This window comes from Canis lupus, chromosome 1 (assembly GCF_003254725.2).
Source record: "Canis lupus dingo isolate Sandy chromosome 1, ASM325472v2, whole genome shotgun sequence".
Lineage (NCBI taxonomy): Eukaryota > Metazoa > Chordata > Mammalia > Carnivora > Canidae > Canis > Canis lupus.
Window position 1 is genome coordinate 24,953,372 of NC_064243.1, and position 25,374 is coordinate 24,978,745.

Consider the following 25,374-nt stretch of genomic DNA (forward strand, 5'->3'; position numbering starts at 1 on the left):
CCCAATTTTAGTGTATCATCCACATTGTCACCAGTTATCTATCTGAAATTAATATTTTTCAAAACCGAAAGATTTCCATGCATGTGTGTGAGAGATATTATAAATGACATTATAAATAAGTTAAAATCTTAAACTCCTGGGCATGACCTTTACACTAGGACCCAATCTACATCTCTTGCCTTAAAGCCCTCATCCTTCCCCTTACACTATACTTCTGTTATCCAGAGCTTCTCATTATTCCCTGACAGGAAAAATCCATGCATATCTTCATGCCATCTCACAGTGGTGCTATAGTGCCCTTACCTTTCTTTCCTTTTTTTGAGAGACTCCTATTAAGTCTTCAGTGAAGTACTTTTCAATAGCACAGTCAGAGTTAGTGGCCTCTTCTCTGTGTTTCCATGGTACATGATAAGCATTTCTGTTAGATCCTATACCTGGGGAGGAAGAGACTGTACTATATACTCCTCTGGTGCAGGTACTCTTCCTCCTTGTATCTGATGTACAAGAAAGCTTGTTGCTGACATAAAATGGGTGCCAAGTACATGTTGAATAAATAGAATATCTGGAATATCTGGTAGAGATTGTATTACATATATTAGTACATATTAGGTTGAATCATAGGAAACTTCTGATGTTTGACAATTTCTGAGTATAAAAATGTCAATTTCCTATGGTTCAACACTCACACAGACATGCACGAGCTTTTATCTATTAACAAATTAAGGCAATTGGCGTTTTATACTCCACTTCTATATATTAACATTAATCAGGAATTTATATCAAATGATACCAAGATATCATCTGACACAACCCACTACCTTTGGGCATGTGACATATTCTTGTGCTATAGAATAAACTCAGAGAAATTACTGCCCAAGATTTACAGAGCTATTAGGTGGTAAAACATGCCAATAAATGTGAAAGCAAAAGTTTAAAAAGTGAATATCTAGTCGTTTCATTAATGCATAATCAGTGACAATAAGTGACCCATACCTACTCTTCTTTCCTAACATTATTTTTCTCAAAATATTGTTATGGAAAATTTCAAACATACAGGAAAGTTAAAAGAATTGTACAGTGAAAGCACACATATTCAATAACTTTAAAGAATAAAGTTATGAAAAAATAGTATGTCCATATTGGTACAGACCCCTGAACTAGAAGATGTGGTAATCCATTTTAAGGGAAGGACTAGAAAGTACAGGTAAAATATAAAACTAAAATGGGACACCTGGGTGACTCAGCGGTTTAGTGCCTGCCTTTGGCCTAGGACGTGATCCTGGATTCCTGGGATTGAGTCCCACATCGGGCTCCCTGCATGGACCCTGCTTCTCCCTCTGCTTTTGTCTCTGCCTCTTTCTCTCTCTCGTGTCTCTCATGAATAAATAAATAAAATCTAAAAAAAACCCCACTAAAAATAAATCCATGCTAATACTTTACAATGATGGACAAATAATGGGTTGCAGTAGCGTGGATTCATTTTTAATATTTGTAATTTGTTTCTTTGTCAATTGAGAAGTTTCTGTAAACTCATATGACTATAGATTTTATCTTTTTAAAGTAAATTTGGATTTGAATTCAAGATAAAAGCAAGTTTTTAAGTGCATATGTTCTAAACTGGCGCTGGACATTGGATGTGGTATCTTAGTTTTCTGTGGGATATAGATCAAGTGAACTCTATGCCTGTCCACCTTTAAAGTCAACAGTTTCCCAGCTCAGTAGTACTATCTGATTCATATTCATGTAATGACCAAGTCCACAACTGCAGAATGACTTATTGGTTCTTCATTTCCATTTCCTTTTGGCCTGTAATCATTTCCCAAATATCCATTGAACTCTTGCTATATAATGAGCACCACTAGGGTTATAGAAGCAAGTGAAATAGATAGAGGCCCAATATCCATGTCACTTAGCATTTAGTAAGATAGGGAAACTTGAAGCAATAATAAAATTTTTATGACTTTTTTTTAGTTTAGAGAAAAATGCAGAGTTTTAGTTGCTCTTTTTAAGAGTTTGTCAAACAAAAGCATAAAGTAGAAATTGACCAACATTTATTTCTATGCACAGGTCAGTAATGGTCTTAACACTTTTTTCTGGTGCATTTCTTTTGGCTATCTCAGGATAGATAGCCTAACCACATCCCCTCTTACAAGTGAGTGTCATGTGGTCTCCAGAGGCCTCCTCATACCTGTGTACTTGCATAAGCTTTTGAAAACTGTTCAGCTGAATCTGAGCAATGAGAGGTAGCAAGGGAGTGTACCTCTTGGGGGGGGGGGTGCTGCTGTGGGGATTGAGGTAAACAGAGCTATAAAACAGGATAGGGTTGCCTTAAATTTCATCACTTTAGGTGGATCTCACTTCTAATAAAAGCTTCCTTGTTTCTTGAGACTTGACTCTTGGGCAGTTTGTAGTGGGGAGATCAGAAGTGTAGGGAGGTCGGAGGCTGTTTTTTTCCAGGCACTTGTGCAGTTTTGTGTCCCCACCTCCCAGAATCATGAACACTTATGGCTCTGTAAATCCTCAGTTATCAGGTCACTGGATCAGAGACCACCATTAGGAGGAGACACTATAGTCTCTTCAGTGATCTACAAGCCAACTATTATGGGTTGAATTGTGTTCCCCAAAATAATATGTTGAAGTCCCAATCTCTGGAATCTGTGAATATGATTTTATTGGGAAATAAGGTCTTTTCAGGTATAATCAAGTTAAGATGAAGTCACATTGGATTGGTGTGGTCCCTAATCTGATGACTGGTATCCATATGAGAAGAGGAATATTTGGACAAAGACACACAGGAGAGAAGGCCACTTGAAGGCAGAGGCAAAGATTGGAGTGATGCACCTACAAGCCAAAGAACACAAAAGATTGTCAGCAGTCACCAGAAGTTAAAAAAAGCTAGGAAGGATTCTTTCTCCAAAGCCTTCAAAGACAGCATGTTTCTGCCAAACCTTAATTTTGGACTTCTAGCCTCCAGGACTTTGAGAGAATACATTTCTGCTGTGTTAACTCACCCAATTTGTTACAGCAGTCCTAGGAAACTAATATACCAAGCAGTAGGCAAAGAATCATCTGACTTTTATGATGAAGACAAGAAATATTTCTGTCTTCCCAAAGATTAGATCCCTCTAGATCTAAACTAGGCTCTCTCTCAGCCTTTGGGGCAGGTAGTAGTTTAGTCTTCTACTACACTTGTCCTGTGCAAAAGCTCCAGAACAAAGGAAGGAAAAAGTATTTTGGAGTAGTGTAGTGTTGCACATTTATACATACACACACACACACATACACACATGCATGTATGTAGACATGTATATGTATATGTTACTGCATGTTCAAATGTTTTTACTGACTCTCTATTCCTTGGTAAATATAATCTTAAAAAAAAAATAGCTCTTAGCCTGGCTTTAAAGATTAGCCACTACATTGCCTGACAGCTCCCTTTATGGAATCTGTAATCTAGCTGAGCTCTCATACTGAACCCTTCCCATCTTTCAAAACTCAGATCAAATATTAATTCCCATGAGAAGGTAATCTTTCCTCATTTCCACAACCTATTTTGAGTGACCATAATACTTTATTTTTACCGTTCTAATCATGTTACTCATTGTATTGTATGTTTTTGTTCATTTGTCTGGTCCTGTTTGCCTGGCAGGAAGAAAGCTTGTTGCTATTGAAAGTGAAATTAATAGCACAATACATTGTGGAAAGAGAAAGCACGGCAGTTTTGGAATGTTTTCATATGGGTCTTCATGGTGCTGTCATTGTTGCAGTAGCTAACCTTACTGAGGGCTTATCTGTGCCAGGCAATGAGCTAAGCATGTTACATAAATTATTTTAGGCTTTTTCCACTAATGCATGCCAATTTCCCTATTTATCTCTGTGTCCAGTGTAGCACATGGCACAATTGTAGATAATAAGTGTTTGCTGAAAGGTGAATCTAGAAGGCAAATGCATGTAGAACATGAGACTTCTGAGCTTTTTCTCTTGATCTCAATAGATACATCATCTTTATGAAAATTATGGCTGAGTTGATCTATTAGGGAAACTACTCTAACATAAATTTTTATCTTGGAGTATATTCTAAACTAAAGGGGATTATGAATGATGCTATGATAATGAAAAATTCTGAATCATAATCCTAAAGTGTTTCCTATTACAGTATCCTTATATCTATATGGGACACAAATCTAAAATAAACTGGATTATTTTAAACCATGGTCCTTATGATACATGCAGAAAAACATACTGAAAGCTGTATTCAAAATGCAGAGTATGAACTGTTTTATATGTTTAATCCTGCCATTTTATGTATGACTTCATGGAGAATTAATATATGCAACTCTAAACTACAACTATGAAATTTGTAATAACTGAAATTGTATGTTGTAAACATTGTTATAAAGAACTTAGTGTGTGTGCTTTTTAATAACTTTTTCTATCATGTCTTAGCATCATGAACATGGCCACTGGTGACTGTGTAGGGCTTCACACAACTCACAAAACCACCCTGTGGACTTGGCATTAAATTCAGACAACTTTGAAAAGCAGTTCCAATCTTTTTTTTTTTTTTTCCTTTCTTACTTTGTATGTCTTTCCATAAGAAAGTTGGGTCTGACCTATTTATAGGATTTGGCCTGTGGAATTGAACTTGGTGGTTTTAGTTTCACTGTTGTTTTCTTCTTTTAGGTAAAAAAATAAAGCATAGGAGTCCTGGCTGCCATGACTAGAAGAGCACTCATGCTTTCTTCCTTTCTTCACTTAAAGGCATACTAGAGTAGATGCATGCTTTATGTTTCCTTGAAACTGCAAGTTTTTAGTTCCCCTAAATCCTTCTAACCTTTCTCTTTAAACAACTCAGTGACTTCCAGTGGCCTTTAAAAAGAATGACATCATGCAAACACCTAAAATTAATCTACCAAAATTAGTTCCCATTTTGTTTATGGGTATTTTTTACCATTAATTCTATTTTCCCCCCTGGTATTATTCTTCATATATCCTTTGTCTATCTAATAAAGCCCTCTCTCTTTAGCTGAAGACAGTTGACATAAACTTCTTTATCACCCCAAGATCTTAGTGCAAACTAGAGAGAAATCATTGAGCATTGAAATTATTCCATCAGAACAAGATGGCCCTCATGCCCTTTCCAGACTCTGCTAATCTTCTTGTAAATTATTTTTGGGGTGGGTATTAGTGGAAATAAATAAAATATCATTTGTTATCAAGTGCTTCTATTACTAGAGTTACTGAATGTTAGATGAATAGCCTTAAAGTTTCCAAGTCTGACAAGGTATGAATGCTCCTATGTGTTCCATTGTCTTACGCAGATAGAGGATTTCAGTGCTGGAAATCAGGATTACAAATATAAGGAAAACATGCTAGGCCATTAAAATGTTTTATCATCAAAACCCTAAAAATTAGGGCAGATTGGCCATCTCAATAGATGGAAGGAGTGCAAACTGAGTGCCAAAAAATTGCTACCAGCACTTTTGTTCCAGAGTTTGTTTTAGAGTTTCAGTAATACCCACTGAGCTTTTCCCTTGACTATCTTAACACATCTTTTTTTGTATTTGAGAGTCTATCCAGGATTGGAAACAGGGGTGTGAAAGAATTGTAAGAGTGGCTGTTTTTGCAGTACTTTTGGCTAGAAGCAAAATAATCAGGAAGTTTTAAAATGTCTTGAGAAAATTTGCCCTCCAGAAAATATTAGCTTGAATTAAAAAAAATATATATATATAAGATTCAGACATTTAGGTTAATATTCAAGTAAGAATGGTACTTATATGGATAGCAACAGTAATGGCAACTAATTCAATGTCTTAATGTCTATATGATGCTTTCTAGGGTTGTCAATATTCTTTCCTATGCTTTTTTCTCCTCTGGTGGAAACACCTTATCAGGCACAAGACTTTGGTGGTGTTAATTCCATTTCACTACTGAGACAACTGAAACACAATGTTCATAGACAAGTTTATTTTTTTGCTTTGCCTAGACAGTACCTTTTACCTCATAGGAGCTTACAAATACTTTTAAATTTCTCCATCACAATTATTCTAAAATACAGAAGTGCTGAGGTGTGTTTCCAGTACCATCTGTGAGTACAAATGCAACTCCTCACTTTATTAGTAATATGAAAAAATATACATTACATGTTTAACTATGAATGTTGCTGTGCTCAATCTGGGCTCTCTAGAATCAAGATATTGAATAAGTTGTCTAGCTATTTCTGACTTCATAAGAAATATAATGTTGATTTGAAAGTATAGAAGCAATAAGATAAATCGAATTCCTAGAAAAGTGATTAGTTTAGGATTAATGTCAAGAAGGATTTGGATTCCAGCATTTATTGGAATGTTGTGGATGACTGTAGCTGTAGCAAGTAAGACTGAACAAAAATGAATATGTTATTATTTAGAGTTTAACTGAATAGAACTCTTTAGCTTAAAACATGGCTCATAAGGGCTCCCTTACATGTTTAATGTGATAAAGTTTCAAAGACATTAGAAATAAGTAAGTGGTTGTGGTAATACTATGCTTGAATCATTTTGACAGTGCTTTCTGGATATTTGAATATCATCCTTTATGATATGTATACACCACATACCTTTTACTTATTCACTTACTTATGCATAGAGCATATCTATACAAAATCCACATGAAAATGCAGGTCCTTATATGGATGTTTTTTTCTGTGTTGTAATAAACATGAATATATTTCAGAACATCTGATGATTGTTGTTATGCTTGTTGAAAAGTAGGATGTAGGAAGTAGAACATACAAGTTGAGAGAATGTAGAACATACAGGTATAGAGAATGTAGTTCAAGACCTTGTAACTTAAGAAGTGATGGTTCTAACTCTTCAGCTATAGCAATATACAAAGATTATATTACACATACACACACACACACATATATATATATACACATACTATACTATATATACATACATATACATATACTTTAAGGCTAGATAAGTAAATTGTTAAATTTAGATAGATGACAGATATCAAAGCTGATACAGAGAAGTATGCTTATAACATTCAGTTTTCATGATCTATATGTGAAAATTTCAGAGAAATAGATTGCAACTTAATAGAAGAAAGAAGCTTCCAGTGAAAATAATTGTTGGAAGTTTGATTGGATTGCCTCAGGAGGTAGTAAATTTTCTTTCAATGGGGATGATCAGACATAGTAGTGGGGATTCTAGCATTGTATTAGTTTTGACTAGATTATTTTGGAAGTCCCCATGAACCACTGAGAATGGAAGATACCAGCTCATAAATAGATCTCAGAATTTTACCTTTGGAACCTTCAAACACTGTCTACTTCCACTCCTTTACTTTTCAGAGGAGGAAACTGAGCCCCAAGGAAAGAAATAGCTGATATGTTTTAAGGGGTTTGTTTGACAGGAGTCTGTCCTTTCAACTTTATTTAGAACCTAGGAAAATGTAACTGTATTCTCAGTGAACTATCTGCCTGTACAGTGTCAGGAAAACTGGACACCCATTGAATGTAGGAAATCTTTTATCTCAGGTTAATAATCTGACAGGTATAACTCACAAAGAACAAGTTTTGTATGTGAATAATTGAGAGTAATAATTTCAAACTTCCATTTATTTTTTAAAATTGATACACTTCTTTAACCATGGGATGGATCTCATAGGCTTTATAACGTAAGGATCTGCTAGAAAGAGTAAAGGGGAAGATCAGGATTAGTTTGCAAATGAGAGGTGAGTACCAAGAATTCTAAATTCACCTCTCTTTGTTATCAGCTATTCCTTGTGGAATATGAGGCAATATAAGCAAGGCAGATATCAGTTCCTAAGTACAGAAAGAGCCATTCTGGTTGGCAAAGACTAATTATTTCCATGATGACATAATTAGCCATTGCTGTGAGCCTTCTGAATGCCACCCCTCCCCCATCCTCACACTATCTTGGCTGCTCCACCCCTGCACAGACCACACAGGCTTTCTGACATTGCTGCAGCTGAAAGCTGGTTGGATACTGAAAATTAATTTCTAGCTAAAATGATGTGCTGTTTGTTCAACAAACTTATTTTAGGCCTCCTGAGGCAATCTCCAGAATCTCTTCTTTTAGTGAGTCAGGTTAATTTGCTAATGACCATAAAACAGAGGGAAAATAATTTCATCTCTACCATGCAGTTGGGGGAATTATGAAGGCAGGCTTTTTGTTAAATCTTCAAAGTATCTCATTTATTTAAAAGTATTTTCAGAGCGTTCTTTAGATTGGTTTATAATTAGGTCATTCAGATAATGAAGGAGTTTTTGGTTTGTTTTTAATTTTCTGGTTGGTTGAAAGGATTAGATGAAATTAGAGACTTTTTTCTTTTTCTCTTAGAACCTTGGATCTAATGTATATGAGGCACTGAAATAATAAAACAGCTACCATTTCTGGAGTGCTTACTATGTGCCAAGTGCTGCTGTGTCCTTTACATATATCATCTCATTTGATTCTTGTAATAAACCAATGAGACATGTCCTTTTAATATTCACATTTTACAGCTGAGGAGACTAGAAGCTTAAAGCAGGGACATACAAATAACATCATCAGCTCATAAGCCATAGAACTACAGATGTAAACCTTGATCTATCTAGTGCTGTTGGAAGTTGTAAGAAATGAGAGCCTTGGGCTCCATTTCAGTCTGCCAAGAATACCTGAGCCTGGGTTCCTTCATAGGACTGTTCCCAGGATCCTTATACTGTAAACTCAGCCTTGGTGCAAAGGACTCCAGGTTGGAGTCTAATTCAACAGTCATTGAGCTAGTTAATACCTGTCTAGAAACTTTAAGACTGAGGTGTTCAGGAGCCATAGAGCTGGATGATACCTGTATTGATGGGGTAGGGGTGGGGGGTGAAAACCTTTATAACTCAGAATATCTGATTAATTCCTTCACTTGTTAATAATAGCATGTCATACCTCACCTTATCATATCCCTCTGTCCCCCCCCCTTTATCATTCTGTTTCTGTCTCATCTACCTTGATCTACATCCTATAGCCAAGATCTTTCTTGATCACCACAGGTATATATGTGACAATATAAAAAAAATACTATTTGAATTATGAAGGGATTGGAGGCTCCATCTCTTTTTCTTCCTTCACAGGATTATCTCAGTGCTTCAGACATAATAGACATCCAAAAAATATGTGTGAATGGATTTATTTCATAGTTTTAAGAGGAAATATGTCATGGAGTGGTAGTAATCATTCAGAGAAACCTTTGGAAGATTTTTCTGATTGATGAAGAAAGATTCAGAAGTACTTACTAGATTTATTACCTATACTTGAGGTTCATTGGGAATAAAAAGGGGATAGTTTAAGCTTAAATTTGATTTAAAGATCGAGGAAAAGTTCTTATTCACTGAACAATTGCATTGCAAGTCACTTAAACTTATATTTAAGAACTTGATGGGGTGCCTGGGTGACCTAGTTGTTTAAGCATCTGCCATTAGCTCGGGTCATGATCCTAGGGTCCTGGGATCGAGTCCCACATCAGGCTCCCTGCTCAGTGGGGAGCCTGCTTTTCCCTCTTCCTCTCTGTGCTTCTCCTTCTCCCTCTACCTGCTTCTCTGTTTACTTGTGCATCTCTCTCAAGTAAATAAATAACCTTTTTTTAAAAAAGGAATTTATTCCTTAGTTCTGGAAAACCTTAATTTACTTTTGCCATGCTGTGGTAGTCATTGAGTAAAACAGATGAAAGGCAGCTTTTCTTGATACTGTGCAATATGCATATTTTACATGCACTCCTACCAGATATCTTTGATAGGACTACGTGCCAGTTACCTCTGGGGAACAGCACCATTTCTAATGGTATTTTAGCTGAGATAAGTAATGTGATTACTGTAATAAACTCCCAAATCTCAATGGCTTAACATCTGATGCAGAGTGGACCAGCGAACAGCTTATCTTGTGGTCATTAAAATCCAGTCTTCCTCCGACATTTTGGGACTTCAGAGTCTTCTAATGGCTTCTCCACAGCCAGCCAGAAAATGAGGTAACAGAAGATCACATGGGAGGTTTCTTAATGCTTCAGCCTAAACTATAGGGCAGACTCATGCAACAGAAACCAGTCATGGCCCTAAGTGCAAGGGGAATGGCAATGTCATCTAACTGCGTGCTCAGGAGGAAGAAGAGTTTTGGTTAACATAGAGCAGTAGTAGCCACAAGGTGGTCTGTTGTTTCAATAGCAGTTAGCTTTAACAGTGCTTTGCTTATAGCATCAGGACTTCAGAATCAGAAAAAGAGAAGTAGCTTATTAAATAATTCTTTGCTTTGAGTTCTACTTTCTTCCACCTTTGTTATAAATGGATTTCCTTTAAATTTTGAAAAGTGAATCAAACAAGTATAGAGATGTAATGAACTCTCACCAAGGAAACATGCCATGTGGGGTTTTTTTTTTTTTTTTGAAGTTCATAGAATGTAGGAATCTTGGTGCCAAAAATCAGATAAAAACTCAAGTTATACACATTGAAAAATTAAGAAAATGGCATTGTTATTGAGTTTGTTTATATAGTACCTTTTAGACTTAATTTTAAAGAAGATGGAAGGCTTGTTGATTCTATAGAGATTTTTGTTGTTGCTTTTTAGGAAGTATACTTTTAAAAAGAAAAGATGCTCTGAGCAACTTACCAAATGGGAAAAGATATTTGAAAACCATATATATGATAAGAGGTTAATATTCAAAATATATAAAGAACTCATACAACTCAAGAGGAAAAATACTAAAACCAAAAACCAAACAATCAATTAGCAAGTGGGTAGAGGATCAGAATATTTTTCCAAAGATATACAAATGGTCAACAGGTACATGGAAAGGTGCTCAACATCTCTAATCATCAGGAAAATACAAATCAAAACTACAATGAGATGTCACCTTATATTTGTTAGAGTGGTAATTATCAAAAAGATAAGAAATAACAAGTGTTGGCAAAGATGTAGAGAAAAGGGAACCCTTGTGCACTGTTGGTAGAATATAAGTTGGTACAGCCACTATGGAAAATGGAGTGGAGGTTCCTCAAAAAATTAAAAACTAAGCTACCATGCAATCTAGCAATTCCACTTCTGGATATTTATCAGAAGGAAATGAAAACAAGTAACTTGAAGAGATATGTGCATCCCATGTTCATTGCAGCATTATTTATAATAGCCAAGAAAGACATGGTAGCAACCTTAATGTCCATCAATGGATGAATGGATAAAAATGTGATATATATATAGTTATCATACATATATAATGTTATTATACATATATTATATTTAATGTTATTATACAGCCATATAAAAGGATGAAATCTTACCATTTGTGACAACATGAATGGACCTTGAGGCATTATACTAAGTCAGACAATGAAAGACAAATACCATGTACTCTCATTTATATGTGGAATCTGAATAAAAAACAAAATGAAATAAAACAAACCCAAACACATAGATACAGAGAACAGATTTGTGATTGCCAGAGGTGGAGGAATGGGGGATAGGTGAAATGGGTGGAGATGGTCAAAAGGTACAACCTTCCTGTTATAAATAAATCCTGAGGATATAAAAATACCGTATGATGGCTATAGTTAGCAATACTATATTGTATATTTAAAAGTTGCTGAGAGTAAATCTTAAAAGTTCTCATCACAAGAAAGAACATTTGCGAGTGTGTATAGTGATAGATGTTGTCTACATTTATTGTAGTGATCATTTTGCAGTATGTGCAAATATCAAGTCAATCTGTTGTACAGCTGAAACTAATATAATGTTATATGCCAATTTTATCTGGATTAAAAAAGAGAAAGAAAGAAAACACAAAGGAAAAAAGGAAAGAAAAGATGTTTTGCTTTACTCTATAGGCAAATCTATGAGGTTTTGGTAACAAGAGTCCTTATCCTAGCAAGCATCTGAAACAAATCTGGTAATTAAAAACACTTCACTTGGTATGTTTTCTGGAATGAAAATGATTTCAGAGATACCCAAATGGGAAATTTTGACTATAGAGAAACCACGATGCAGTTACAGCAGTAAAACAGTACTGTACCTAGCAACTAGCTCATTTTCTGACAGTTACTAAGCTGAACCACATTTATTCATTTGATTCACTTGTTAGACACTGTGTTCCAGGCATTGTTTCAAGTGCTGGAGATACAACAATGAACAAAGTGGGAAAATATCCTTTTCTTCATGGAACTTAACATTGAATATAAGCTATAAAAAATGTTATGTGACAATAAATGTAGAGAACAGCTGAGAAGAGGAGATAGGAGGATGTGGAGAGTAGGACTTTCAACTATGGGATTCAAGGAAGGTCTTGAGTGAAGACTTCAAGGAGATGAGGTAGTAAGCCATGTTTCTTCTTAGATAAAAAGGGTATTCCTGGCAGTAGATAACAGCAAGTGCAAAGGTCCTGAGGTGAGAGAACCTGGCTTGTTCTAGATTTTTGTGGCCAGAACAGAGCCAGAGTAGGGTAATATAGTAGCAGGTGAGGTCAGAGAGGAAACTTGGATGTTGAAGGGGGCATGATAGGGAAGCTATTGGAGGTTATATAATAAGGATTTTCATTATGTTCATATTGAATGACATAAGAGCCATTTCAAGATTTTGAACAGAGCAGTGACATGACCCAACATTTTTTAAAAGATCATTCTGTCAGCTGTGTTGAGAATATAGTGAGTGAAGGGACAGGGGGAAATAGGAAGACCAGGTACGTGTTGGTTGCAATAAGCCTAAAGAAAGCCATAGTGGGGGTGACTGGGTGGCTCAGTCAGTTAAGTGTCTGCCTTTGGCTCAGGTCACGATCCGGGAGTCCCAGGATTGAACCCTGCATCAGGCTCCCTGCTCAGCCAGGGGGTCTGCTTCTCCCTCTGCCCCTCCCCCTGCTCATGCTCTCTCTCTCCCCCCCACCAAATAAATGAATAAAATCTTTTTAAAAAAGAAGAAGGAGGATGAAGAGGAGGAGGAAGGAGGAGGAGGAGGAGGAGGAGGAGGAGAAGGAGAAGGAGAAGGAGAAGGAGAAGAAGGAGAAGGAGAAGGAGAAAACTATAGTGGTATGGACCAGGGTAGTAGCAGCAAAAGTAGTAAATGCTGGTCAGATTCTGCATATATTTAGAAAGCAGAGTCAACAGGGCTTTCAGATGGATTCAACATGGGGTAGGGGGCAGTGAAAGAAAGAAGGAGCCAAGAAAAGTTCCAGGATTTATTGGCCTGAGCCAGTGGTTGGATGGAATAGCCATTTACTGAGGTGGAAAAGACTGGGGGTAGAGTGGGGAGGATCTCAGTTTGTACCAGTTATATTTGTGATATCTGTTAGCTGTCCCACTGTGGGTATCAAGTATGTAGCTGGATATTTAAGTCTGGAGGTCCAAGGACAGGTAAGGAAATATAAATCCAGGAGAGCTTAGCAAATAGAAGATATAAAAGCCATGTACCTGGGTGAGATCACCTAGAGAGTAAGTAAGCACAGAGTGGAGTACCAATGACTGACTAAATCTGGGGAACTGATCATTGGGAGAGGTGCTGGAACCAGGAAAAGAGATGGAGAAGAAGTGGACAGTTAAGAGGAAAACGAGAAGAGTAGCTGTGACTCAGATGTCAAGTAAGAAAAGTGTTTCCAGGAGGAGGTAGTGATTGAGTATGTTAAATGTTGAAAACTGACCAATTGGGATCAAGGAATGACTATTAAATTTAGCAGTGTGGAGGTTCTCGATGCCCTTGACCCAAGCAGCTTCTTGGAGTGGTGTGGGGGTGGGGTCCTCTTTGAAGCGAGATTGAGAGAATGGGAAGAGTGGATTAGAGACGGTAAGAATATACAACACTTGGGGGAGTTTTGGCGCAGAGAGAAGAGAAGTAAGTTAGTACCTGAAGAGGTAAGAGGTATTAAGAGAAGGTTTTGAAAGGTGAGAGGACTAGCATGTTTGTCTTTAAATTATAGTGCTTAGAATGGAGTAAAATGGGCAATGAAAGAGAGAGAAGGGAAATCTGGCCAAGAAGGTTGGGGGCTGGGCACAAGTGGAAGGATTGGCATTATCCAGGGTCACAGACAACGCACAGACTGATGGCAGAGACTATAGAAGATCAAGATTTAAGAAGAAAAAAACCAGAGAAGGTATGAAAGAGCTCTTTAAGAGAGTAGGAGAATCTACCCATTAAGAAAATGTGATGGCTTGATTCCATTGTGGTCCAAAGATTGTTGGAGTCAGAAATCTTGAAAGAGTAAGACGAAAATAAAAGGTGGTAAGTAACTGTCTTATAAACAAATGGCAATTAACCTGTTTTCAACTGAGTTGTAAGGCAAAAGGGTATTGAACATTTCCCTGAGATTTAAAAGTATCATGAGACATTTTTAGGAACTGTAGGTTTATGCATTTAGTATAGCCATGTATACTTATCCAGGAAGGCCAGATTAACATTGACATAGACTTCCACACAGTATGTGGCAAGAAAAAATGAATGGTCTTGGCCAGTAGATTTTGCACTTAAAATATGAGTCAGTGAATGGGGTGGGACGAGTTGGATAAAGTACAGTCCCCAGGGAGGGCTGGAGCAAGAGACCTGTGCATTATGCCTTCCAGACTTGAAACAGGAAGTCAGGTTTTAATAGCTTTAGCTTACAAAATTAAGCCCTCCAAAGAAAATTCACCTGTTGCCAAATCTAATGCCAGGGTTTGTATGCTCACGGTTCCTTCAAGTCTCTTGTTTGTTTTCATTTATTTTTCTTTCCTTGTTCTTTTACTTCTCCTTCTTGCCAGAGTTTTTTAACTTTTACGCATGAATACTAAAGGACTTGCAATCTATCTTCTTGATGAATTGTGTAATCAGAAGGCTGTTATGAGAGGGGGAGGCGGTGGTTAACGCTTTGGTTTAAAATGCATTTCTCCTGGCTATGGAGTTCCCTAAATTCTTTGTGCACATATAAACACACTGTTTACATCTTGCAATTTGGCCCACTTATTTTGAAATCCAACTCTCCAGAACATTCCTTTTTAGTTAGGTAAAGTTGACAAATAACAGTTCTGTCAGAAAAAGTGCTATTGACCTAGGTGCCAAGGACTTCTTTTTTTTTTTTTCCATATACCTTCATATTTAGAATTATATACCTGCAAGCTGCTCCACTTGATCTGTCACACATTCAGATGTCAGTATTTAGCAAATGCGGTTGCCACTAATGGTTTTAACACTTGCGTTGCTTCACAAAGTCTACTTTTAACCCTTGTGTATTGAAGTTTCCATTCAGTATCACCAACAAAGAGGCAAGAAACAAAAAAGCATTTTTCATAAAGAGGGTATAAAAATATTCATTACCATACACCTATTTTGGTGTTATCTGGTGTTAAGAGGAAAAGGATTTAAAGATCATTCTTAAGATTTGGCTGATGAAAATATGAAGGATTTTGATGTAGGAGTATTGAAATAGATTCCACTTAATTTTTATTAGATAGATTTTTAAGATGAGCTGTTTTCTTTTTTTTTATATTGCTTTGAGTTTTGACTAAGCTCAAGAATGGCAAAATGAAGATATTATTATTATTACTTTTGATGGAGAATGGCTTTTTTCTAATCATGAATATAATACATGTTCGTTGTAAAACATTCTATAAATAGAGAAATGTGTAAACTACAAAGTATAAGTCCTCCTCACAAGTCCCACCTGCCAGAGATAACCAAATTCAGCAGTTTAATTTGTATCCTTCCAGGTTTGTTTCTACATGTGTGTATGTATTTTATCTTTAAGTTTGTAAAACAAAATGAGCTCTAATGTAATCATCTTAGCCTCAGTGTTTATTTTGTTAGCAAATTATAAACCTATTTCCATACGTATTTATGTGATTTATTTTATTGTATGAATGAGATAATATTTATTTATTTCATCTGTGGATTATTTACATTTCTAATTTTTACTATTAAAAAGAATGCTGCTATTAACACCTTCCTACAATAGGATAACATCACCTCTCCATTGGTTTGTTGGAATTAATAGAGAAATACACCAATACACTTGAAGTGCCTAAAGGAATACAGGACACAGAAATACTTCAGAAAGCTATTTATTATTCTTTCTATTTTATTACTAGTGAATATGTCCATATGAGAAATCCTAGAAATGAAATCATTTTGTTGATATTACCAAATTACCCTGGAAAAAGGTACTATGAAAGCACATGCCCATCATCAATGAATAAAGTATATTTGTCTCCCCACACTACTTAAATTAAAATTCAATAGAAGCATAATACACATATACAAAAATATATGTACATCATAAGTATTGACTCAACAAAGTAAATTCAGGAGTACCTGAGTGATGCAGTTGGTTAAGCACCAACTCTTGATCTCAGCTCAGGTCTTGATCTCAAGGTTGTGAGTTCAAGCCCCATGTTGGGCTCCACACTAGGCATGGAACTTAAAAAAATTAAAAGATGATAGATGATAGATAGATAGATAGATAGATAGATAGAACAAAAGCCAAGCACACACACAAAAAACAACCCCAAAGTGAATTCATTTGTGTTAACCAACATCCAGATTCAGGCACCTGTGTGGCTCAGTGGTTAGCATCTGCCTTTGGCTCATGTAGCAATCCTGGGGTCCTGGGATCAAGTCCCACATCGGGCTCCCTGTGGGGAGCCTGCTTCTCCCTCTGCCTATGTCTCTGCCATTCTCTGTGTCTCTCATGAATAAATAAATAAAACCATTAAAAACAACAACAACATCCAGATCAAGCTAGAAGACATCCTTGAGTCCTTACCCAGTCATTATTTGCTTTTCCTACCCCAAGACTAAGCACTATCATGCTTCTATCCATGTGTACTAGTGTTCTACACTTCTGTCTGGCTTCTTCCATTCAATATTTGTTTGTGTTGGATGACCATCTATGTGTTGCAGATGTCAATATCTCATTCATCTCTGTGATATGCTACTCTAGGAATATATTATAAATTAGCTGCTGTATTGTTGATGGACATTTTATATACTTGTTACAACTAACACTATTTTGATTTGTCCACATGCCTTTGATGCGTGTGTGTCTATTTGTGTGTGTGTGTATATACATATACAAACACATTTAATTTATATATTGTGTACATATATATGCACACATAATATATTGTGTATACACATACACATTTATGTTGGACATTTACCTCAGAGTCGAATTGCTAGTGCCTAAGGTAGGTGTGCATTGAGCTTTACAAGTTTTCCAAATTATGTGATTTATCACAATGACAGCAATGTAAGCTACTACCGGTTGTACATCCTGGCCAGTTTCTGGTATTATTTATTTTTAAGATTTTAGTCATTCTGATGGGTGTGTAGTGGTATACATTATGGTTTTAATTGTATTTTCTCGATAACTAATAGAGGTAGCACGTTTTCCTATGATTGTCAGTCATTTGGGTGTCTTCTTTTGTGAAATACCTTTTCAGGTCTTTTGTCCATTTTAAAAAAATGGCTTGCCTTTTTTTTTTTTTTTTTTTACTTATTTTAGTAGGAGTTATTTTTTCTGGGTATGTTCCTTAATGTGTATAGAATCCCTTATTAGATGTTTTTATATCTAATTTCAATTAGAGATATTTATATTTTAATCATGTCTTTAAATAAACAAGTCCTTAGTTTTTATGAAGTTTGTTTTTTCAACCTTTCCATTTATAGTTAGTGCCTATGTCTTGCTTAAGAAATCTTAGTTTACTCAAGGCATTCTCTGTGTTTTTGCTAGGATATATTGTCTTACCTTTCTTTGTCAGATCTATAATTCATTGTAAATTGATTTTTATGTAATATAATAAAGCAGTCAGTACTCATATTTTCCTCATATAAGTAGCTAATTGACTGCATCATTTATTGAAAAGCATTAAGTGGCATCTTTGTTGTAAATCAACTGGGTCTATATGTCTCTTTTTCTGGACTATCCTGTTTTATTGGTCAATTTATCTACCTTTTTTTTGTCAAAACCACATGCTTGATAACAAGTCCTCATATCTGGTAGTGCAAGCCTTCTTGTATTTTGATTGCAATTGCATTGAATATGTAATACAGTATTAGCTTTGAGAGAATTGATAGTCACAGATTGAGTCCTTTAATTCATAACGTGGTATAATTCTCCATGCTAGAAGAAATCTTGGGTATATTTAATCATATTTATTCTTAGGTTTTCAATGTTATTTATATTTGAATATTTTTCACATTTAATATATTTTTTTAAATTTCAGCTTTATTGAGGTATAATTGACAAAACTGTAAGATACTTAAGAGTGTACATCATGGTTATTTGACCTATGTATTCATTGTGAGAGTATTCCCTCCATCTAGGTAATTAACATGCCCATCACCTCATATATTTATTTTTTATTCTTGGTGAGAACATATAAGTTCTACTTTCTTAACAAATATGTATACATATTGCATATATATATATATTTAACTGTTTACTGCTAGTATAGCATTACAAATTATAGCTTCTATTTGAAATAATTTTTTCTTTAACATTTTTGTCTTTGTCTAATACAGATATACCAGTTTTCATTGCTTAACTATTTAATGGCATATCTTTTTCATCTTTTCATCCTTTTTCTGTCCTTTATCTAAGGCTTATCTTTTAAACAGTATATAGCTGTTTTGACACTCTTTATCATGAATTAGAATATTTAATTTAGTTATATTTAATAAAATTACCACTCTATTTGGCCTTAAATCTAGCATAACACCATTTTTTTCTTTTTTTTTGGTTAGCTCTTTGGGTTTTTTTTCTCCTCTTATCACTTTTTTAGATTAAATATATATATATATTTATATTATTTATATATATATACTTTTTAAAGTATGTTATTTATACTTCTTTTATTATTTGTTTTGAAGTTACCCTAGAACTTACAACATTCATCCTTACCTTATGAGAGCAACTTTAGCAGATTGTGGAAAACATATGGACCTTAAATATTTTCATTCCATTCCTTCTTACTTCTCTGATTTTCCCTTTTTTCTTGGAGTCTTGAGTCCTCAAATTATATTTTTCTTGGTAGCTCTCAACTCTAATTTTGTCTTATCAACTCCCTTAGAGTGGGAAAAGTTCTAGAGCATAACTTTCTGCTCGATCTCAGATTCCTGTACCAAGTATTGGCTGATTTGACTGTCCTTTTGACACCTTCCAGAAGTTTTCAGATATATTTATTAAGCTTATCTAGATGATCTTGATACAAGTATTGATCTAATGCAAAGTACTCCATTATGGTCTGACGTGGAAGGTGTTTCCCTAGCCTTTTACAGAGTTTCCATGTTAGCTACATTTTATTATTTGCTAATTTGATGGGAAAAAAATTAGCATGTTGTTATAAGGCATGCTTCATCTTGTTTCACTGTGACTCCCATGTTTTAAGCCATATTTAATTGGTTCAGGTATGGCACCTGATCTAAGTTGCATCAGTGAGTTCCTTACCTGGGACTTTTGGGTTTGGGATTAGAGAAATTTTAAGCTCTGAGTATAAAACTGAGGAGCCACTCGACATTTGTGCTTTCTACCAAAATGTGTTTTGTAGAAAAGATAAATAAAATGCAGAGATGCAATGAAAAGACATGGAAAGAGAGATCAGGCTCTGATTTCTTGATTCTGGTTATTCAGTAATCCCAGATGCATCTCCATTTTTCCTATGGATTTTTTTTATTATGGCAAAATATGCATTATATGAAATTGACCATTTTCACTATTGTTAAGTGTGCAGCTCAGTAGCACTAAATACATTCATGTTATTGTACAACTATCACCACTATCTATCTCCAGAATTTTTTTTAATCTTCCCATAACTGAAATTCCATACTTATTAAACAATAATTTCTCTTCTTCCCTCATCCCAGGCCCTGGTGACTGCCATTGTACTTGCTGTGCACATTCTTGACTATTCAAGGTACCTTATAGAAGTGGAATCATGTAGAATCAAGTGGAATCATGTAGAATTTGTCCTTTTGTGACTGGTTTATTTCACTTAGTATAATGTCTTCAAGGTTCATCTATATTGTGCATTTGTCATAATTTCCTTCCTTTTTAAGGTTGAGTAGTATTTTTTGCATGTTATACCACATTTTGTTAATTTGTTGATAGACACGTGGTTTTCTTCTACCTTTTGACTTACAAATAATGTTGCTGTGATTGTGGGTGTACATGGACAGATCAATTTTTACACTTTTTGTTCACTTGATGCATTTTTTTTGTATTGCTTAAGCAAAGTAGACTTCCAGCGCTACATGTAACCCAAAAGTTCCCAACTAACATGCATGGATCTGTTCCCAGACTCCCTAATTCTATTCCTTTGATCTACAGTCCCTTTTTGTGAACCAATAGCACACTGTTTTAATTATTTTAACTTTATAGTATGTTTCTGAGGTCTGGTAACAAGCTTTTCCCCTCATTATTCTTTTGCAAAAGTGTGTTGGTTGCATTTTCAGCATTTTTTTCCCAGAGGATCAATTGTCAAGTTCTAAAAAGAAAACAAATGGAGTTTTGTTTTGTATTGTATTGCATTTTTAGTTAATTTGGGGAGAATTCACATTAAACCTTTTGAAGTTACATAGGTAGCATATTCTTTGCTTAAAAGAGCCAAATAGTAGTAGTTTTGGTCCCCTCTTCACTTGTCCCAGTCCTTATCCCAGATTGGTGTTGTCCAGGAAAAGCTTTGTCTTCTTCTCTACTCAGAATACCCGCAAATGTGTTTGGGTTTTCCCACAGAAAGCAATTCTGAGATCCCAGTGGGTGACCTACAGTTCAGTTCTGACACTAGTCAGGGTTAGTACAGATTCCACAGCTTACAAGCTTGTTCCCACAAGACTGCCTTCCTCTACTTTAGACTCCATTCGCAAGTCTGGGTTGTCACCTGCCCTTCTGACAGACTGGTTATAAATTGGGATCCCATGGCCCCCTCCTTGGATTTGATAATTTGCTAGAAGGCTCACAGATCTCAGAGAATGATTTACTTTAGTTTGCTGGCTGGTTAAAAATAATGTAAGTGATAAAGATGAGCAGCCAGATGAAGAAATATATAGGGTGAGGTCCAGGAGGGTCCCAAAGTAGAAGTTTCTTTCCTCATGGAGCCAGGGTGTACCATTCTCCCAGCATGTGGTTGTGTTCATCATCCTAGAAGCTCTCTGAACCCTGTACTTTTGGGATTTTTGTGGAGGCTTCATCTTGTCAGCAATGATCAGTCATTAACTCAAACACTAGCACTCTGCCCTTTGGAAGATGGAGTTTGGGGATGAAAATACCAGGCTTCTAATCATGGTTTGGTCTTCCTGGTGACCAGCCCCTATCCTGAGGCTATCCAGGACCTCACCAAGAATTGCCTCATTTGGAACTGAAGAGACTCATCTCATCCAGGAAATTCCAAAGGATTTCGAAGCTCTGTGCCAGGAACCAGAAGCAGAGATCAACATATATATCTCTGTTATTTTACAGATGTATATAGTCTTCTCTATATTACTCATTTAATTTGTTCTTATTTTTATTTTCCTTTTTAAAAAACTGGAATGATATGTGACATGTATTTCTCTTTAATGTCTCTATTTTGAGATCCATCTGTGTCCATATGGTATATCCTCTTTGTTCTTTTGATTTGCTATTGGGCATTTTATTGTATACATATGCTTTATTTATCTAATGATTTTCCCATTGATAGACTTTTTAGGGTATTACCATTTTTTAATATTATAGCAAAATTGCTACAAAACTCTTGAAATATATTTTTTGTTCACATTTCTCAAGAAGCTACCAGTAAAGCAGATTGCTATGTTTAAGGAAATGTACATTTGATTGCAAAACTATTATGAAATTATCCTTGAGGAAGTCACTACCACTTTATACTCCTAAGAGGCAACTCCTAAGAATACCCATATCCCTGCCTCCTTATACACTCAAGAGGATTATTATTAAAATTATTGCCCATTTGGAGCAAAAGTCTTTATTTTTATTTTATTTTAATGGTTGCAATATGATTGAATAGCTTTACTTATTCATTTGGTCATTTGTATTTACATGTCTGGAGAAAGCTAGTTTATAATGTTTGCCCATTTTTCTGTTTTTGTCATTGATTTAGTTGTGTTTTTTCATTGATTTAATCTAGTTGATTTTTGCTATATCTTTTAAGTATTAATATTTTCTTTGTAATATATATATAATTAAAATATTGCTGTTCATTGTCTTTTAACACTGTATATATCTTCTGCTATACAGAAATCTTATGGTTGATGCAGTCAGATTGACTGGTCATTTATTGCTTTTTAATAATATATCTTGTGTAGGAAGGCAACCCACTCTAGAGTTATAGATATATTTTCCTTCATTTTCTCCTGTTAATTGTATGTTTTAAAATTTTATAGAAAATTCTTTGATATCCAATATTATTTTTTGTGCATGTATTAGGGCTACTATATAACTTATTGCCTCATTTGTATTATCAAGTCTGTAAATTATCTGATCATATTTTTCACTCATTTTCAAGTGGGCTAATGAAGGCTATATTCCACATCCCTTCCCCCTAATGTTGGAATAGCTAGCTCTATCCTTTCCTCCTTGAACTGAAATACCCTTTTTATCATACACCAAATTATCTTTCAGTCATGGCTCTATTTGCATATACTCTGCTTTGACCTACTTAATTACTTTTATGCTATTACCACAATATTTTATGTACTGTGGGTCTTAAAAATAATTTTTTTCTTTAAAAAATAATCTCCACTTTTCTGATGTATTAGAATTAACTTGTCAAGTCTCTTCTACAATGTTTTGGGAATGCATTGCATTTATAGATTAATTTGGACCCAACTTATATAACAGTGAAACCTTTTATCTAGGAACATGTATCTATACTTAGATCTTTTGGTGTGTGATACCTTAATGCTTTATAGTTCTTTTTTTAAATATAAGTTTTATTCTTCATGTTAAGCTTATTTCTAGTCATTTACATTATTTTTTCTAGTGTGAATGGAGATTTTCCATTTATTTCAGTAACCAGTTACTTTTGGTATAAAAAGAAAATGTTAACTGTTAAAAATATTTATCTTAAACATGAATAGCTACTGAAATGAATTTATTTAATTCTCATGAATTTTCTTGATATATAACATAAGGTCTGCAAAAGTGACTTGTTTCTTTATTTTCAATGTTTATACTCCTTTTACATTAGCCAGAGTCTCCTGAATAATGTTCAATGCTGTATTGGCAATATACATCTAAATCTTTTTCCTTTCTTTAATGGTAATGCCTTAAATGTTTTATTTATTTTTAATGTGCAATTTCCTGTTAGTGGCTGATAAAGAATTTTTGTATTACACACATGTACAAATTATACATGTAACACAGACATGGCATATGTGGGCATATCAAGTCTGGAGTAAAGGAGTGAGCACAATGCATCAATGCATTGAGGAAAGACCTCAGCTCTTAGAATAACCAGATTGGAATCCTGGTGCCATCATGTATTATCACTGTGAGACATTAAGGATGATACTTTATTCTACAAATTTATTTCTACATCTAAAATAGGAAGATAACAATACACATAGGAATAGCATTGTTATGAGCAATAAAAGAGATAATGTATGTCAACAGGCTCACAGAATGCTTGATGTAGACTGGACTCAATAAATCTAGATTCCCACCCAGTTCTCAGAGGACCTGGACAACAGGAAAAGCCAACTAAAAATAGCAAGACACCATTCCTTGTATTTCTCTTATTCTCTCACTCTTATTCAAGAGCCTATTGTCTATTAATGTAATGCATAGTTTGTATTTGGGTATTTAGTTTCACTAAAATGACTTTATGGATCTAATGGATCTACACTATAAATCAAGGATACAACAAATGAATGAGCCTATGAAGCTTGACAGTTTTGTAATTTACAAATAACTAAAAAAAGAAACAGCTTCTTTCAGAATTTTATAAAGTTGATTAACTTTGTATATCCATAAAAAGGTGGGGGTGAATGGGTGACGGGGCACTGAGGGGGGCACTTGATGGGATGAGCACTGGGTGTTATTCTATATGTTGGCAAATTGAACATCAATAAAAAATAAATTTATTATTAAAAAAAAGAAATCTCATTACACTAAATATTTTTATTTAAAGTCCAAATGGCTTCATCCAAATTTGAGAAGTCATGTAGGAGTGTTCAATACCAAGGTAAGAGCCACCTTATTATGGAGAAGGTTTATTAGTGATGTTAGGGTCAAGTCATTGCTAAATTAATAACTAGAATTAAATAGAAACCAGTGAACCTCTTATGAAGTACTTTATACATGTTCAGATTTTGATAATTTAGAAAAGCAGAAGCCAGTCCCCACTTGGACAAAAGTTTATTTCTTCTACTTCTGTCAGAGCTAATAATCAAAATGGTTTGAATGACCTTACATAGTTTTCCCTATTTGGATGGGTCCCATCCTGTCACTTGTAATTTAGATGGCAAATATGTCCCCCCATACCTTATGGGCTGTTGTTAGTTTAACATTCTGTGACACTGTTATTCTGTGGCTTTTGGAGGAGATGCCCATTTCACATAAGACTCAGCTTCCAAATATAAAGCATGAAGCAAGTGAAATAATCTAATCAGGTCAATTGTGAGTCCCTTTGTGGCATCGACCATGTTTTTCATGACTTGTCCCCATATAAAACTCAGCATAGAATTTAAAACGTGATATGTATTTCCACAGATACTTTAATGGCAGTTAATGGAAATGATATTTGAGTGGTTTCAGGACTATGAATAGCAAACTTTCTAATGTATAGTTTTGAAGTTCATTTTTCCAAAGAGATTTTGCACTTCTTGATGACAGGGATGTAAAATGCTTTTTTATCTGTAATAGCGACAAATGCTAGTGGAGTGAATGTAAAACAACAATTTGACAGTTATCAAAATAAAGTTTATTGAGTGAACCACAGTTAAATACAAAATGGGTAAGAATTCAAAGAAATATAAAATTAAAAATTATTCCCATTATAAGAAGTCATCTTAGACAATAAACTCTCTTAGGAGAATGGAATATACTTCCATCTTGTTAGAAAGTCGTTATGTAAATGAGTAACCTATATAATGGTTGGTAGCTTAGCTTTAAAAAATCCATGGGCTGAGAGAATACAAGGAAGTTTAGTATCTTTACATCTAAAAGGCTCAATAGTCTTCTCTTTGAGGTTTGGGGACATTTTCTTTTGTTCTCCAAATGCACATTCACACATACTGATCTGGAAGCCTGAGATTAGTGGCTGTTTCAGTGTCAAAACCCGGAAATCAGAAATAGATGTTAATATATCGAAAGCCAAGTATGTTTTAAGAGTGAGGCGGGCCCTTGAAGTGTGTACCCTGAGAGAATACTCTAGGGCAAATGCACAAACGCTCCAAAGGA

At 35.1% G+C, this 25,374-nt stretch overlaps 1 pseudogene; it reads left to right on the forward strand.

The window, feature by feature from the left end:
* The window catches only part of LOC112644124 (tubulin alpha-1A chain-like), a 166,792-nt pseudogene that overhangs the window by 50,223 nt on the left and 91,195 nt on the right, over window positions 1-25,374 (forward strand).